This window comes from Protopterus annectens, chromosome 11.part0, assembly GCF_019279795.1.
Source record: "Protopterus annectens isolate FY-2018-M chromosome 11.part0, PAN1.0, whole genome shotgun sequence".
NCBI lineage: Eukaryota > Metazoa > Chordata > Ceratodontiformes > Protopteridae > Protopterus > Protopterus annectens.
Window position 1 is genome coordinate 112427833 of NC_056745.1, and position 18289 is coordinate 112446121.

Below are 18289 nucleotides of genomic sequence, written 5' to 3' on the forward strand. Positions count from 1 at the left end.
GCAGATTGGAAAGGGTAAGACTCGCATGATGCCAATTCTGTGACTACCTTATGGCATGCCTATCAGTCTTTTAGAGCAAGAATTCTGGCCACCAGTTATGGGTGGACAGAGGGTAAAGAATTGGGACTTTTTTGCTCTTACAGACTTGGAGGATGCATGAACTTTCTGAAGTGTATGAAGTCTGAATCTAAATGTCTATTACTGTTTTTGGGCATTGTCCATAATAGATTTTCCAGTCGTTAGTTCTTGTTCAGAATAGCACCTAACAGTTGGCACAGAGGTTTAAAGCTGTGAGTTGTAGTTTCTGCAGTACAAGGTTCGATTCCCTCAGTTCTCATTTTCCTATAGCTCTATGATGGGAATGAGTCAAGGGCAATTTTTCCCTTGTATTTAGCTGCTCCGCGGTCCTTATAACTTCGTATGGGCGAAATTCTTCGTCCTTCATACCGCTGAATTTAGGATTCGAGCTGTCCCTTTCCTGCCTGCATGACACGGTTAATTATAGATGGAGGGAGATCCTTCCCTTTCTTCCTGATCATTTCCCTGATTGCTTTTAGGAGGAGTGCTTGTTGCCCTGGGATGACTATCCTATAGACTGGTTCCTTCTAGGGGGTATCCCCTTTGGGGGTACGACCACAGTAATAGAGAATTCCTACCCCTCTGTGACTTAATTGGGTTTCTCTGCTTTTCAGACCCCTTGTCTTGGCCTCCTATGGAACGTGGGAGATCTGTGATCACAGCATTAAAATGGGATGACACATACATGATATGGTGTTCAGTCCCAGTCCCTCTCTATCCAACAGGCAGCGGACTCGCAGCTACCTTCACGTTTGGGTAGCACTGACTTACATCGGATGGTCCAGCCTGCACAGTTCTCCGTACCCTCGTGGTTGTAGGATAGGACTCCGCTCTCCTCTCAACCCTGTTGCCATTCCTTAGTGATTCAAAGGGGCCCATGTTTCATTAAGCAAAGGATGTTTCGTGGTCAGATGTCACTGACTGGACACCCTCTGTTGCCCCTGCATGGTGCAGTGTTTCTTCTACTGATTCCTTTGGGTGTCATTGTTTGTTTGCCCCCATTCATGGGGCCCCACAGCATACATACGGCAGTGCGTCTGCCTAGAGCAAGAGAAGTCTGCTTGAACTATAGCTGTCTCTACTGAGTCAACAGTGGCCCGCTACTCTGAGTGGGGCCATCACATCCTTAATGTGATTTTTTTTTTTCCCGTGCCCCCTTAAGTTACAGTGCATCAGTTTCCTTGCCCTAATCCCCCATTAGGGAGAAGCACTGAGGGATTTGACTTATGTTGATAGATAAAAGCCCTGTCTCTGTTCTGTGTCATACAAACTATTCAGTGGAGATGTTTGCCTAGCATTTAAGGCAACACCAGATGCTACCCTGTTGGAAATGTGGCACATTAGCAGTCTAATGGCACTCGCTACACTTGTTTTAGTGATCTCAGCATGAGCTGCGATGTCAATAGGACATGCTGCAGAGACAGATTCTATGATCCTATTATCCCAGCTCCATTAAAAATCCTGAGGTCAGTACAAAATCTAACCAATCTCGATCACTACGCAAGAAATCATGGGCATCTTGTACATAGTATTCTGTACTTCTCATGCAGGATAAAATATGTGATTTGTCCATCTTCCGGACTTACAATATTGCATTAAAAATTAATTATAGTTTTGTCAGCCATCTACATGGCATTTGGGAAAACAGGATGTTCATCGTGCATACAGCTGCAGTCATAACAGATGGGTTCTCCTGCCGTCAGGCAGGTCCTCGGTCGGCCGAATTCCAAAGTCTAGGTCCGGCGTCGGTTGTCGTCACTTCTTCCCTGATGTCAGTGTGCCAGGGGTATAAAATAACCAGCCGACGCCATTTTCTTCAGTCTTTCTTGCCGCGCGGTGCCCCAAGCAGAAGCAGTTCGCAAGTGCCAGTCGGCCAGCTCCTGAAATTACGAAAATTTTGCAACCAAAGTCTTCTTGAAAGCTAAGTACCCCGTTGGGGAAACTTTTCTTGCCTCAGACCGATGTCAGACAAAGTTAATAATTGTATTTCGTGTGGGAAGCAAATACCGCATAAGGATTTCCATTCCCTCTGTATTCCTTGTTTAGGCCCAGACCACGATGTCTCGGTCTGTCGCTTTTGTGCTATATTCAACAAACGCACCATTAAGCGTCGGGCGGAGTTCGCCCAGCATTATTTTGGCAAAAAATGTAACTATATTCTGTCGTCTGATACTCCGACTCCAGTTTTGTCTAAAAAAACGCAAAGATAAGGACTGACACACGAGGTCCGCGGCCTCTACCGACACCACACCAAAGCAGACTACATGTGGTCCGGTTCTCAGCGAGGCGCCTACGCAGCCCCTGACTACCAACGACACTACATTGGCGGTGTCTCCTGTGCCCGAGGTCGCAGGCTCCTCGGCCCACACCCCGACTACAGATACTGAAGCCACTCTTGGCGGTGAATCTCAAAATTTGGACAGGTCTACCTCCTCTCAAGGTGTCTTCAGACCTTCCTCTTCTTTTTCCATCAAGGCTTACACTAAGTCTAAAGCAGCCATGCATTCTAAGAGACAAGCTACACAGGGCCCATCTCCAGGCCCCATGCCTAAAAAACAGATGCTTAAGATGGCTGAGGATGTAATTACTCTTAGCAGGGGTTCTCAACCCCCCCCCCCCCGGACAAAAGGCTCAGAGTGGAGGAAGAATCCCCCTCCTCGGATCAGGGCCCCATTATATCAGAGCACTCTGATGAACAGGAACATTCTTACTCCCCTTTTGAAGACTCTGATGCAGAGGAGTCCATTCCCTCTGTATCCCCCCCAGAGGATTACTTATTTGGAAAAACTTTGCATACCTTAAGGGAACACTTCCACTGGGAAGGCCAAGATTATTCAGATTCCAAGAAAAGGCTTAGGGAATTTCTCTTGCTACCTCAGCACAGGCCTCTAGCTATACCTCCTGTCTTGGACATACTAAATGATGTGTACTCGGAGGCCTGCCTTAACCTGGATTCTCTACCTCCAGCTCCAGTCAAGCCTGACAGGTGCTGCAGGGTTCCTGACTCACACCAATTTCTATACAAAAGCCATGCTGCTGACCCAGAAACCATCTCACAGGGCCCCAAGGGAATTAAGGCCTCCACTGCTAAAAATCCATTACCTTCCGAGAGAGATTCCAGATCCTTAGAAAGGTGGGGAAAAAAGGTATATACCTCAGCCACCTTAACCATGAGGGCATTAAACTGTCAGTTCCATATGCTAAAGTACCAACAGTTTTTGTTATCACAATTGAGAAGTAAAATGTCACAACCTGAACAACCAGACTTGAAGGAGTTGCAGGATGATGCATAGTGCAGAACAAGTGGGTAAACATACCTTACAATGTGGTTTTGATGCTCTAGAGGCCTCATGTAGAGCTGCTGTTACAGGATCAGTCATACGTAGGCATGCCTGGCTCAAGGAACAAACCTTACCAGATCATGTCAAAGCTAAATTACTAGATGCCCCTCTACAAAAGGATGTATTATTTGGTGCTAATGCTGAGGAGGTATTAAGGAAAATGGAGGAAAAGGCTAAATCAATGCAAACAGTGAAAGATTTTCTACAGGTACAACCCCCACGTTTCAGTAGAAATTGGCCTTCCAAAAATTGGTCCTTTCCAGCCACGGACAGACCCCAAAGAGGTAGATGCAGGCGCCCGAGGGGCAGAGGGCAATCCCAAGGATCGTTTAGAGGCAGACAATGGCAAGCTCCTACACAAAGAGGTGGTGAGGATAACTCGCAACCATTCAGAAAGCAAGCCCAATGACTTTCCCCTTTGCATGCCAAGCAAGACTCAAATGGTAGCACCATTAGGCCGAAAACTGGCATTATTTTCAAAAAATTGGCATATTGTCACAAAAGACAAATGGATCCTGGACATAATAAACAGAGGCTACAGATTCCATTTTCACACCCTTCCAAAAATGAGAGGCATGCCAAACCTGCCACACAATCAAAGGGCAGAGGCACAAAGACAAATTTCAGATCTCATAGACATGAAAGTTATTCAAGAGGTACCTACACACGAACAAGGTCAAGGTTTTTATTCCAGACTATTCCTGGTACCAAGGAAGGGAAAAGACTGGAGACCTATTTTGGACCTATCCATCCTAAACACATTTCTGCTCGTACCAAAATTCAAGATGCTCACTCTACAGCAGCTTCTTCCCATGCTGGGCAAGGAGTCTTGGCTGGTAACATTGGACCTCAAGGAGGCATACCTGCATGTCCCAATTAGACAAAATTGCAGAAGATACCTCAGATTTCTTGCAGGTTCAACCCATTATCAGTTCTCTGCATTGCCCTTTGGCTTATCTACTTCACCCAGAGTATTCACGAAATGCCTGGCATCAGTAATTGCCTACTGCAGACTTCAAGGGATACAAATATACCCCTATTTGGACGACTGCCTGATCCAAGTGGACAGCAAGCACATTCTTCTGAAACATCTGGCTTATGTAATAATGTTGTTGAATTTTCTGGGATACACAGTCAACAAAAAGAAATCAAGGCTAATACCCTCTCGGAAAATAATTTTCCTGGGTGCCAACTTGGACACAAACACTCAGATGGCCTACCTCACGCCAGAGAAGCAGGGGCAACTAACTCAATACTTCAGAACACTAATAAATTGCACCAGGCTGACTGCAAGGAAAATCCTGCAGGCTCTGGGATTCATGGCATCTTGCATCTTACTAATCCCATGTGCAAAGCTGCATATGAGGAACCTTCAATGGTACCTGAAAAACCTATGGTCTCAACACAGCCACAGTCTGGAAACAATAATACCACTAATTCCATGTCTTCAAAAGGAATTTCTGTGGTGGGCTCAAGCATGCCAAACAAACACAGGTCTCCCATTCAGCAAGCCTCAAGCAAATCAAGTCATCACAACAGACTCCTCGGACTACGCCTGGGGGGCGCACATGACAGATCGGTGCATTCAGGGCAAATGGTCCCAAAAAGAAAAGCACCTACACATCAACCAAAAGGAAATGCTAGCAGTAATAAATGCTATTATAGCTTTCAAAGACCTCCTGCAACCAGGTCAACTATTGATAAGGACGGACAACACCACAGTAATGTGGTACATAAACAAACTGGGAGGAACACATTCATACCTCCTATGCAGATTGGTCATGTCACTTTGGAACATGGCCCTGGACTTATCGAACTACAAGCACAGTACTTGCCAGGCAAGGAAAACACGCTGGCAGACAACCTAAGCAGAAATATGACAGATCCACACGAATGGAAGTTGCATCCTCAAGTTTTTACAGAGATAATTCAAGCATGGGAAAGGCCAGACATAGATCTCTTATCCTTGAGCAGAATTTTGTCAATTGGTGATTTTCGTGGGAGGCATTTTCATCCAAAGGCCTGGAGAGTGGACGCTCTCTCTTTCAGTTGGACATCAATGACAGTTTATGCCTTCCCACCTCTTCCTCTGCTGCCCAAAGTTCTATTAAAAACCAGAGCAGACAGACCAAAGATGATTCTCATTGCTCCAGTCTGGCTAAGACAACACTGGTACCCACTCCTGAGGAGCCTGACGCATTCCCCACCATGGACCCTGCCTCTAATGCCTCTTCTTCTGACTCAGCACAGCTTCAAAACTCTTCACAGTCAGCTAAAAACACTCACTCTAGCCGCATGGAAGATTCCTTAGCATCACAACAGACCCTACTCTCCAAGGAGGTGCAGGATGTCATTTTGGAGGCCAGAAGGCCATCTACTAGAAAAGCTTACTCTGCAAAATGGAAACGGTTTTGTGTCTGGAATGAGAAAATGGGCCAGGATCCTGGAAAACTGAATTTACCTCAAATATTACAGTATCTAGCTGAGCTGCTAAGCAGTGGACTTTCTTTCTCCTCCATCAAAATCCATGCCTCAGCCATTTCTGCAGAATACAACACTGATCCACCCTTATTCTCTCACCCCCTCTTAAGTTCCTCAGAGGGGCTAAGAATCTAAAACCCCCAAGGAAACAACCAATACCTGCTTGGGATCTCAATTTCATTCTAGAAAAGCCGACCTTGCCTCCTTTTGAGCCAGCTGCCTCATCAGATTTGCAATATTTGTCCTGGAAAACAGCTTTCCTTCTGGCTATTACCTCAGCTCGTAGGGTATCGGAACTACAAGCTCTCATGGCTGTGCAGCCTTTCATCATCTTCCATCAGGACAGAGTTTCCTTACGAACCAACCCGTCCTTTATGCCAAAAGTGGTATCCAGGGTAGCTTTGAATCAGGCTATACACTTTACCTACCTTTTATCCTAATCTTCAAAACAAAGGGGAGAGATTACTACATTCCTTGGACATCCACAGACAACTGCGTTATTATTTGGACAGAACAAAGCCTTTCAGGAAATCAGAACAGCTCTTTGTGTCCTATGCTATAGGAGCTCAAGGAAAGCCAATTTCCAAACAGACTATCTCAAAATGGATAGCCCACTGCATACGCTTTTGCTATTCTTTTCATGGCAAAACTGTACCTACTGGCTTCAGATCTCACTCCACAAGGGCCACGGCTACCTCTGCAGCTTTTCTCAGAGGAGTTCCTACCAAAGATATTTTGGAAGCAGCCACTTGGAGTTCTGTGCATACCTTCTCCAAGCACTACCACCTTCCATTATACTCCAAATCTAGAGCGGGCTTTGCCACTGCAGTCTTGCAGGGCATTCTGGCTCCTCCTAGTTCCACCTAGTGCCTACCACCCCTTTCTTAGCTTTGGGATTCTACCCATCTGTTATGACTGCAGCTGTATGCACGATGAACATAGTACAGTTTTGTACCTACCATAAATGTAGATGTTGGAGTGCTAATACAGCTGCAGTCCAGGTTTCCCTCCCTCCTTCCCCTCTTGGGACAGGCCTATTGGCTAACACCTCCTCATGCTACCTGATTGGGGTATTCATTCTTGATGTATTTGCTTGCACTACTGTATTTTGATTATATTGCATTGCTTTATCACACAAATTTATGTATTGCCTTCCTTCTGGGGGCACCTGACATCTGGGGCAAGAAAAACTGAAGAAAATGGCGTCGGCTGGTTATTTTATACCCCTGGTGCACTGACGTCAGGGAAGAAGCGACGACAACCGACGCCGGACCTAGACTTTGGAATTCGGCCGACCGAGGACCCGCCTGACGGCAGGAGAACCCATCTGTTATGACTGCAGCTGTATTAGCACTCGAACATCTACATTTATGGTAGGTACAAAACTGTACTTTCTTCCATCCAGATTGCTGTTTTTCACAATCACCCAAGCCCCCTGGCTTGTTTTGCCTAACTTCAAGCGGATGTGGCTACATGTTTAAAACTAGTAATTTGCCAGCTATCCTTTCTCTTTTCAATAGCTCTTTCCTCACTGCACCCCAGATTTTAACTTTTACCAACTTGGGTTTTTACTTGCTTCTTTTTTGCATATGCCATATACAGTGATTTCACTGTCTTCAGCCTCTGAATCAATGACCGTTTCTTCCAGTCCATCAAACGACTTGAAGCTAGATTGATTGCCTATTGCAAAATACACCCAAATAAGTAAGTAAGACCATGATTGTCACCATAATTAAAACTTTACAACTTCTATTAATGTACTTCCCAGCAAGGCTATAAGAATATGTGCCTAGAAAGAAGGAGTCCACAAAAACTGATTTATAGATGCTCCTTCCTTGATGGATCCCATCAACGTACTGATGCACCTCTCGGACTGCCCTTCTCATGAAAAATTTTAGGAGTTAGGTTTTCCTCCATTTGGATGCCTCTACTAAATTCACAAACAATTCCTGCGGGCTCAAAAATAGCTTGTCACATTCATCTCTTCCCTTTTATGCATAACAAAATAGTAAGTAGGTCTTGTCTGATTATTCTAAATCTTAATTCAGTCTGTCCTGTCTTTTCTACACAAACTCTAAGGTGTCCTCTAAGATGTACTATGCCACATTAAAATAGATGAGCATTCTAGAGTCTTCTACAGCTAGTCACTAACCATTTAGTTCTTTACCCTCACCATGGCCTCCAGGGACTTTACTTAATGCCGAGTGTTTGAGATGGCTCTTGCATCACCAAAACAAATCTGTCAAATTTTCCATTATTCTGGCTCTTCTAGATACAATTTTTTAATGCGATTCTGTTCTATAGACGTGATGGTGCAATGCTCTCTTCCTTACCAGCCTTTATCTTTCCCTCAACATACATCCAGTTTGGTAAATATTGTGTTCGTTAGTGATGTTCATCGTGTTACCCTGCTGCAGTCATCACACTTGGGTTATCCTGTCATCAGGCGGTCCCGCAGTCGGATGGAATTACAAAGTCTTGGTCCGGCGTCTGTTGCTGTCGCCTCTTCCCTGACGTCAGTGCACCAGGGGTATATATAATGCAACCGACGGCATTTTCTTCAGTCTTTCTTGCCGCGCGGTGCCCGAAGCAGAAGCAGTTCGCAACTGCCGGTCGGCAGACTCCTGAGATTTTCGAATTTGAATTTCAGACCGAAGTCTTCTATAAAGCTAAGTACCCCGTTGGGGAAACTTTTCTTGCCTCAGACTGATGTCAGAAAAAGTTAACAATTGTATTTCTTGTGGGAAGCAAATACCTCATAAGGATTTTCATTCTTATTGCATACCTTGCCTAGGCCCAGACCACGACGTCACTTCTTGTCGGTTTTGCGCCAGGTTTAATAAGCGTACTATTAAAAGATGCTTTGATTTCGCACGCCACTACTTCGGTAGGAAATTTAACTACACCATGCCGTCAGTGCAACCGACTACCGGCGTGCACAAAAAACGCAGGGATAAGGACAGACAGCTCAGGCCTAAACCAGATTCCGAGGCCTCGGCAGATCCAGTCTCCGGTTCTCCGGTCCTCAGTGAGGCTCCGACACAGCCCTTGACTACCGCAGATCTGGAACCTGAGACCGCTGCGGAAATTTTGACGGAATGTACCAGGCCGACGCAGCCTTTTACTTCAGGCCCTTCCGAAGACTTTGCTACAAAAGACGTCGGTGCTACAGAAATGCCATCGGTTTCTGAAGGCATTTTCAGACCGACGACTCTCACTATTAAAACATTTTCTAAGTCGACGACTCCTTCTAAATCTAAAAGGACTGCACTTCAGTCTCCTGTTCAAGGCTCCATGCCTAAGAAACAGATGCTCAAAATGGCTGAAGATTTGATTTCTTTAATCAGGGGTTCCCAGCCCCCTCCTGACAAAAGGAAGATTTTGCATCCTCTGAGCAAATGTCCATTTCTTCAGACTCCTCTGAGGACCAAGACTACTCCTTCTCTCCTTATGAAGATTCTGATGCTGAGGACTCTATTCCCTCAGCTTCTCCTCCTGAAGACTACTCCTTTGGGGAAACTTTACACACTGAGGGAACATTTTCACTGGGAAGGTCAGGACTACTCTGATTCAAAGAAAAGGCTCAGAGAGTTTCTTTTACTCCCCCAACACAGACCACTTGCCATCCCACCAGTTTTGGACATTGTGGATGATGTCTATTTAGAATCCAGTTTCAACCCAGACTCTCTACCTCCTGCTCCGGCTAAGCCTGACAGATACTACAGAGTGCCTGATTCCCACAAATTTCTTTACAAAAGCCCTGTAGCTGACCCAGAGACTATCTCCCAGGGTCCCAAGGGGGCTAAGGCTTCTATGGCTAAAAACCCAGTACCTTCTGAGAGGGATTCCAGAGCACTAGACAGGTGGGGGAATAAGGTTTACACCTCAACCACACTAGCTATGAGGGCACTGAATTGTCAGTTTCACATGCTTAAGTATCAGCAATTTCTAATCTCTCAGTTAAAGCAAAGAATAACCACTCTCCCTCAACAATCTGAATTGAAAGAAGTACAGGATCTGTTGCACGCCACTGAGCAGGTGGGCAAACATACCTTACAATGTGGGTTTGATTCTTTGGAGGCCTCCTGCAGAGCAGCTGTCACTGGGTCTGTTATACGTAGGCATGTTGGTTAAAGGAACAAACTCTGCCTGATCATGTTAAAACAAAACTACTAGATGCTCCTTTACAGCAGGATGTTCTTTTTGGAGTTAAAGCAGAAGAAGTTTTAAAGAAAATGGAAGATAAGGTAAAATCTATGCAGACAGTCAAAGATTTCCTACAAGTACAACCCCCTCGCTTCAGCAGAAACTGGCCAACAAAAAATTGGTCCTTTCCAGCCACTGACAGACCACAGAGGGGTAAATACAGATGCCCAAGGGGCAGAGGACAACCACAAGCCCAGTATAAATCTCGCCAATGGGGCACTACCACACAGAAGGGAGGAGAAGACAGGTCTCAATCCACCAGAAGGCAAACTCAGTGACTTGCACCTCATCTGGCCAAGCAATACTCTCTTGGCAGCCCCCTTGGGGGGAAAACTCACACTTTTTGCAGACAACTGGCACATTGTCACAAAGGACAAATGGGTCGTAGACATAATTTTACGAGGATACAGATTCCACTTTCACACTTTGCCATTGAAAAGAGGAATGCCAAACCTGCCATAAAATCAATGGGCAGAGGCACAAAAACAAATTACAGCTCTCATGGAAATGAGAGCCATTCAAGTGGTACCTACTAGAGAGCAAGGCCAAGGATTTTACTCAAGACTCTTTCTAATGCCCAGAAAGGACAATGCCTGGAGACCAATTATGGACCTTTCAATTCTAAACACTTACCAAGTACCCAAATTCAAGATGCTAACACTACAGCAGCTACTTCCCATGTTGGGCAAGGAAGCATGGCTAGTAACGTTGGACCTCAAGGAGGCATACCTGCATGTCCCTGTCAGACAAAGTTGCAGAAGATACCTCCGTTTCATTGCAGGTTCAACCCATTACCAATTCTCTGCACTGCCCTTTGGCTTATCTACTGCGCCCAGAGTTTTCACAAAATGCCTGGCACCAGTAATTACATACTGCAGACAAAGAGGAATTCAAGTATATCCATACCTGGATGACTGCCTCATCCAAGCAGAAAGCAAAGACATTCTCTTATATCATCTGGCCTTTGTAAAACATCTGCTAAACTGCCTGGGGTACACAGTAAACGAAAAGAAGTCAAAACTAGTACCCTCACAAAAAATGACATTCCTGGGTGCCAGCTTGAATACAACGGCCCAGAAGGCTTATCTTACGCCAGACAAGCAACTACAACTGACTCAATATTTCAAGACAATGGCAACAAAGACCCAATTAACTGCAAGAAAAATTCTGCAGGCTTTGGGCTTTATGGCATCTTGCATACTAATAATACCATTTGCAAAGCTGCATATGATGAAATTACAATGGTACCTAAAAAGCGTATGGTCTCAACACAGCCACAGCTTGGACACAATGATATCTCTCATTCCCTGCCTACAACAGGAATTTCTATGGTGGTCACAAGCATGTCACCTCAACAAGGGTCAGCCTTTCACCTTGCCCCCAGCCAGGCAAACAATCACAACACATGCTTCAGACTACGCCTGGGGGGCACACATGGCAGGACAATGCATTCAAGGCCTATGGACTGCAGATCAAAGAAATCTGCACATCAATCAAAAAGAGATGCTAGCTGTACAGAAAGCTCCGACAGCCTTCAAGGATCTATTACATCCAGGACAACTTGCAATAAAGATGGACAACACCACAGTAATGTGGTACATAAACAAGGGGGTACACATTCCTACCCTCTATGCAGGCAAGCAATGATCTTATGGAACACAGCTCTGGCCTACCAAGTCCTGTTACAAGCTCAATTCCTGCCAGGACAGAAGAACACATTGGCAGACGACCTCAGCAGAAACATCAAAGATCCCCACGAGTGGAAACTAGATCCACAAATATTTACAATGATAACTCAAAAATGGGGCCTTCCAGACATAGACCTGTTTGCCAGTCCTCAAAACTATCAACTGACAAAATTTTGTACAAGGACATTTCACCATCAAGCTTGGAAAGTGGACGCTCTCTCTTTCAGTTGGAAAAACCTGACAGTATATGCCTTCCTCCATTGCCTCTCCTCACAAAGGTTCTTTTGAAAGTCAAAAAGGAGAGACCACGACTGATTCTCATAGCCCCAGACTGGCCACGCCAGCACTGGTATCCGCTATTGAAAAATATGGCCCACAGCCCACCATGGATATTGCCTCAAAAACCCCATTTGCTCACACAACAAAACAATCAGATTCTTCACAGCCAGCTCAAAACTTTAAATCTGGCTGCATGGCAAATCAACTAAACATCCAACCAGCTCCTCTTTCACAAGCAGTTCTGGATGTTATCCTGGAAGCCAGGAGGCCAAACACCAGGAAGGCCTATTCGGACAAATGGAAAAGGTTTTGTGCCTGGAACCAAGCTAAAGGCCAAGACACAATTCAGCCTCACATGCCTCACATTCTACAGTATTTAGCTGAGATGTTGCACAAAGGACTTTCCTTTTCCTCAATTAAAATCCATGCTTCAGCTATTTCAGCTCATTACAATACGGCTCCACCTTTATTTTCACATCCTCTTCTAAGGCAGTTCCTCAGAGGGGCAAAAAACATTAGACCACCAAGGAGAGCTCCTACACCAACATGGGACCTCAACTTTGTTCTGGAAAAACTAACGCTACCTCCCTTCGAACCAGCTTTCTCTGCAGATCTTCAGTTCCCATCATGGAAGACTGCCCTGCTCCTAGCAATAACTTCAGCTAGAAGAGTCTCAGAGCTACAGGCAGTAATGGCAGTGGAACCTTTCCTCATTTTTCATCAAGACAGAGTTTCTCTACGAACTAATCCTTCCTTTATGCCTAAGGTGGTTTCCAGTGTAGCTTTAAATCAAACCATCCACTTACCCACCTTCTTCCCCAATCCACAGAACAAAGGTGAGAGACTCCTGCATTCCTTGGACATTCACAGGCAGCTTTGCTACTACTTGGACAAAACTAAGGCTTTCAGAAAATCTGACCAGCTCTTTGTATCCTATGCTACAGCTTCTCAAGGGAAGGCTATATCAAAGCAAACCATTTCTAAATGGATAGGTCATTGCATACGTTTCTGCGATACCCATCATGGGAAACCAGTTCCTGCTACCATTAGATCCCATTCTACCAGGGCAACAGCTACCTCTACAGCCTTTCTCAGGGGGGTTCCAACCAAGGAAATTTTAGAAGCTGCAACTTGGAGTTCAGTGCACACCTTTACCAAACACTATCACTTACCTCTTTACTCTAAGTCCAGGGCGGGCTTCGCCACTGCAGTTCTGCAGGGCCTTATTGCCTCCACTAACCCTCTATGATACCTCCCCCTACCTTAGCTTTGGGATTCAACCCAAGTGTGATGACTGCAGCAGGGTAACACGATGAACATAGTAGTTTTGTATCTACCATAAATGTAGATGTTTGAGTGTTCACCCTGCTGCAGTCCAGGTTACCCTCCCTCCATCCCCTCTGTTCTACTGGCTAAATCTCTTCTATGCCTTACTGATGTATTTGCTTATAGCTGAAGGGATTTTGTGTTTTTGCAGTGGTTACTCCATTTGGTACTAATTCTGACCACCATTTTGGGGGCACCTAACATCTGGGGCAAGAAAAACTGAAGAAAATGGCGTCGGTTGCATTATATATACCCCTGGCGCACTGACGTCAGGGAAAAGGTGACAGCAACCGATGCCGGACCAAGACTTTGGAATTCCAGCCGACTGCGGGACCGCCTGACGACAGGATAACCCAAGTGTGATGACTGCAGCAGGGTGAACACTTGAACATCTACATTTATGGTAGTTACAAAACTGTACTTTCCCAATAATACGACTTTTGATGGGACAAACCATTCTCCTCATCTGCCCTGTTAACCACAGTATTTTCCAATGCTCTCCACTATGATAGAGGTGCATATTTAAATGGGAATGGTCCATCCTTATGCCCCTTTCCTCCCTGAAGACTAAAAGGATTGTCTCTCCAAACAGAGCAGTGGTGGTTTTGACATTGCTTCCAAGAAACATTCCCCCTAAGAATTTTTCAAAACATACACCTCACTCTGACCTCCATTGAGATTATGCTTTAGATGGGCCCCATGGTCTTACCTCCCACGTCTATCACCATATGCCATTGATCTAGAACTTTCTGTACAATCCATCAGGATAAAGACCTTCATTAACATCCTTGGTCTCTTCCAGCATCGTAATGTTTTTATCTCTTTGGTTCATTTTTGTAATAATTCCCAGGAATTATGTAGTCCAATTCAGATCTTCTATCCTTTACGTCTTAGATCAAGTACTTCAGTTTCCATATCCTTAACTGAAGGGCATGGCTTTCCCAAATCCAATGGTAATACAATGGTCCAGCCTCTCTTCTCCCTAACTATGAAGGACCCTTGAACAATGAGTGTGTGTGTGTGTGTGTATGTGTGTATATATATATATAATATATATATATATATGTGTGTGTGTGTGTGTGCGCATGTATGCAAATTTCAGTTTCAAACATTTTATGCCAGATTACCTACATTATTTCCACAGAGTTAAAGTTATGGTGTTCCCGATCCTTTCTTTATGTCCATAATGATCACAGAGATGATCATTCATCAATCCTTATAATTGCATTTTCTTTCTAGAACCTTCTACCGAATCTGTAATTACCTCATTAGCCTTTGACAATATTTATCCTAAGGTCTGTTCCTTAAAGATTCATACCTTTGTGATGCATTACAGTTTGGGAATCGTCTACGAAGCAGTCCTTTGTTTGGTTAATCTGTGCTCCCCCATTTCTTTTCTCCAAGTCCATGGCTTCCTCGTCTGCTTTTCTCAGAGTCTTTCATAGATTCATAGATTCATAGATTTGTACTAAGCTAACTGCCTTTGTGAGCCATTTTAAGCTTAGCCAATTATCCCTTGTGAGACTCAAACCCTGCACCTTGTGTTTGTAAGGCAAACACCTTAACCATTAGGCCACCCTCCCAAATCTTCTTGCTAACATCTTTCTTACAGCTACTTGCTCCATAATATTTCTTTTACATATTGGTAAGTGTCTCCAGAAGCAGGCCTTCTTTTACTTCAGCAATGCTCTGACATATCTTTCTTTGAGGGCTTCCCAAGAGTTGCATAGCTAGGCTCTCTAAACCATCAGTGAGGAAGAATGAGAAAGACATCAGATTTAGGAGTTATGTGCTTACCATAACTTAGCATCTGTGTTGCCCATTTTCTTTCATCCTCATGTCCCTCCCTACCATCCTCCAACCTTTCTCTTTCTAGAAAGATACTGGACAATACAGGAGTTTTTTAGTTCCAAGTCTGAATTTTAATTATTTTTTCTGTCCTGTCTCTCTAAATCAATAGACATAGGCAGCAAACTCCATCTGAGGAATTAGAGATGGTATAGTGTATTATGGGAAGGAGAAGCTCAAGACTAGGATCTGAAGTCTGGAAAATGTGGCCAAAATGGATCCAAGGATCGGATCCATAACCCACCAGTGGGGAAGAATGAAAGTGGACAACACAGATACTAAGTTTATGGTAAGTACATGACTCCTAATTGTGCTTATTGACATTGATGTTATTTTTGTCAAAAACTATGATCTTTCTTGTAGTTTATGTATAAACTAAAATAAAACTGATGGTCAGAGTACAAAGAACATGCCTGGTTACATTTTCCTGAGCATCACTTAAGAACATTGTTACTTTTCAGGTCAAATGTCTACAACTGTTTAAATCAGTGCTCCAAACAACAGCTGAAAATAACATGCATTTTAAGTGCTTGACGACAACATTTTAAGAGATTTGCCCATCCTTCTAAATGCCAAGTAAGTGTAAAATAGAATTTTCTGGCTGCATCCCTGCAACAGATGGCTGATGTAAAATAGGTAACACCGTAATGTTCCCTTTTGTCAGCAGGACCTTGTAGTTCTGCACTGAACTATTGTTTTGATTTAATTATTCTTTTATCCACTTTTAATTTACAAAATTAGGCTGAGAAAATGGAATGGATATATTCATGTAGTAAATCAAATGTATTGTAATTCAAAATAAAACTGTAAGTAGGAGTCTATATTTCTGTAAATTCAAATGAGTTTGAGATGACCTGGCCTCAACCCAGCTTGTGAGTTCTTTAGGTAGTTATACATATCTCTTCATCTTTAAGCTCAGTGCTCAGATATTTACCACAGGAGAAACTGTTTTAGGTTAAACATCAAATATTTCAGGCTCCTTTTGCTTTTGGCACAGAAAAAGGGACCTCTATTTTAGGTTAATGTCAAACAATCATTTCAGTGTTATTTTGCGTACAGCAGACAAAACGCACTTCAGTGAGCATGTATAGAAATATGTAGATTGTAAGTCATTTGAGTATGTTATCAGTTATCTCCTGTGCACATTCAACCCAGTGCTGTACTGAACTGGAATTTTGGCAAAATACAAAAGTTAACTCATTGTGATCATCGTACATCTTGGAGAGAGAAGGGACAAGCACATTTTAACTTAATATATAAATATCAGATGTATTATGCCATGGTTATCCAGGCTTGAGCACTGTTCTGACCCCATGAGAGAAAACTTTGTGTTAGTATTGTACCCCACCCTCTCTCCCTGTTGGTGTCTTGCTGTTATACTTAGTGGCTTTGCAGTTGCCCGCCCCTACTGTAAATTTGATCTGGGACACTCCTCCCAGTCTAGTGTCATTAGCTCATTCTACCCAATACAGAGAGAACATCTGAGAAGGCCAACCCACTTAGTTTCTTTCCTTCTGTTCCTGCTTTCTCCCTTTCTTAAACAAAAAAAAGCTGCTTGAATTTCCTTGTGTTCTGACTGTGCTTCTTAAACATTTTGGAAATATACCGTATATTTTAGTGCATTTATTAAAACTGTATTTGCCTTAATATTGCTACAACTAAAGTGCTGTAGGTTGCATTGCATCTGAATTTTGTGTGCTTTAGCTGCTTTTCTGTAGATATAGACTTTTCTGTATATGTAGACTAGCTACTTATTCTACTGTATTACTGCCTCTTAAATTTTTTTCAGTTGTGCACTTGCCTTGCTTCATTTAAAAAGTTTTAAATTGCTAATTTTGTAGAGTTTTAATTGCATTTACTGTTTAGGGCTACACACAAAAGTACGTTAGCCTTTTTTGTGTTTATTTGCTGTATTATTGCATTGTTTAGCGGTTTACCTTCATGTGTGCGTTTTGCACACTGGCAAACAGCAGATGTGCGAAAGGACGTTTGCAAACGTCGAACACAAAAAGGTTCAAATATGCAATGAGCGAATGCGCAGTGACATTCGCTCATTGCACATTCAGCATTTTGGGACAGATTGCACTATAGTGAGGATCGGAAAATGGTCCCTTTCCCCACTGTAGTGCGATCTTGGAGTTAGAATATTAAAGTAGGGGGGCGTGGGGGGGCTTTACACTTCATGACATTTTTATTTCGACATTTATATTCGAAAATCAGTAAATCTGCTTTTCGATTTGCAGATTTTCAAACATTTAAAACTGTCGCTGTTTTGATTTTTGTGGTTACGATTTGCTCATATGAGCAATCGCACCAGTGTGATTCGGTGTCATAAAGGTAAACCTTGTTTAGTCTGTTTTAACCAAAAAAAAAAAAAATACTATCTCGTTTGTTCGTTTCCCGCCTTTCCTAGCTAGTATAGCCCAGATCTCAGGCTTTGCTGATTTCAGGACTTTATTTTCTGTGTTCAGAGCTATCCAGACCTTGCTGAGGTAGACGGAAGTCCTAACTGCTTACCAGTGGAAGTGCTGAGCATTGTACTGCCTATCTAACACTAGAGGAGTGGTTTCCAGCACTAAAACTGTAATTTTATTAGCCATTTTGGGTTGATTTCTATCCCTTTCTGGCTTAAAAACGAGTGTGTTTGCGCATTTTTCACATCGTGCAGCAGTGCGGGGCTATGGCTAAACTATTCCAGGTGCCAGAAAGTCTGCTCTTCAAATTTTCCCTTAGAACTAGCTGGTTTCTCAATAGTAGCACTAAAATCTGAACCCTTGCGACTAGCACTTGCTCTAGAACCTGCTGGAAAGCACTAGGAAGCCTTAAACTGATACAAGCACTCAACTCTCCTTGTTAATAAGGAGAAATTAATTGTAGGCACTAAACGGCCAGTAATTGCAAAGTACCTTGCAAAGGTAAGGGAAAACAGCTGTTGTACTTTATAAAAAAAACACCTAAACAGGCATGTCCAATGGTCAGCTTCTGGTGATTTCTCCTGTCCACCTGGTGAATCTGGGCATATGGGGGCAATGCAGCAACTGT

General features: G+C 43.6%; 1 protein-coding gene across 4 annotated transcripts in view; it reads left to right on the forward strand.

Moving 5' to 3' along the window:
• The window catches only part of LARGE1 (LARGE xylosyl- and glucuronyltransferase 1), a 2030740-nt gene that overhangs the window by 214612 nt on the left and 1797839 nt on the right, over nucleotides 1–18289 (forward strand). The window contains exon 2 of one of the 4 annotated variants that reach the window (XM_044087485.1): nucleotides 15709–15823. The exons of the other annotated variants lie outside the window; for them this stretch is intronic. The gene's annotated coding sequence lies outside the window, so the exon portion shown is untranslated. The remainder of the gene's footprint in view (nucleotides 1–15708; nucleotides 15824–18289) is intronic. 4 annotated transcript variants of the gene reach the window in all.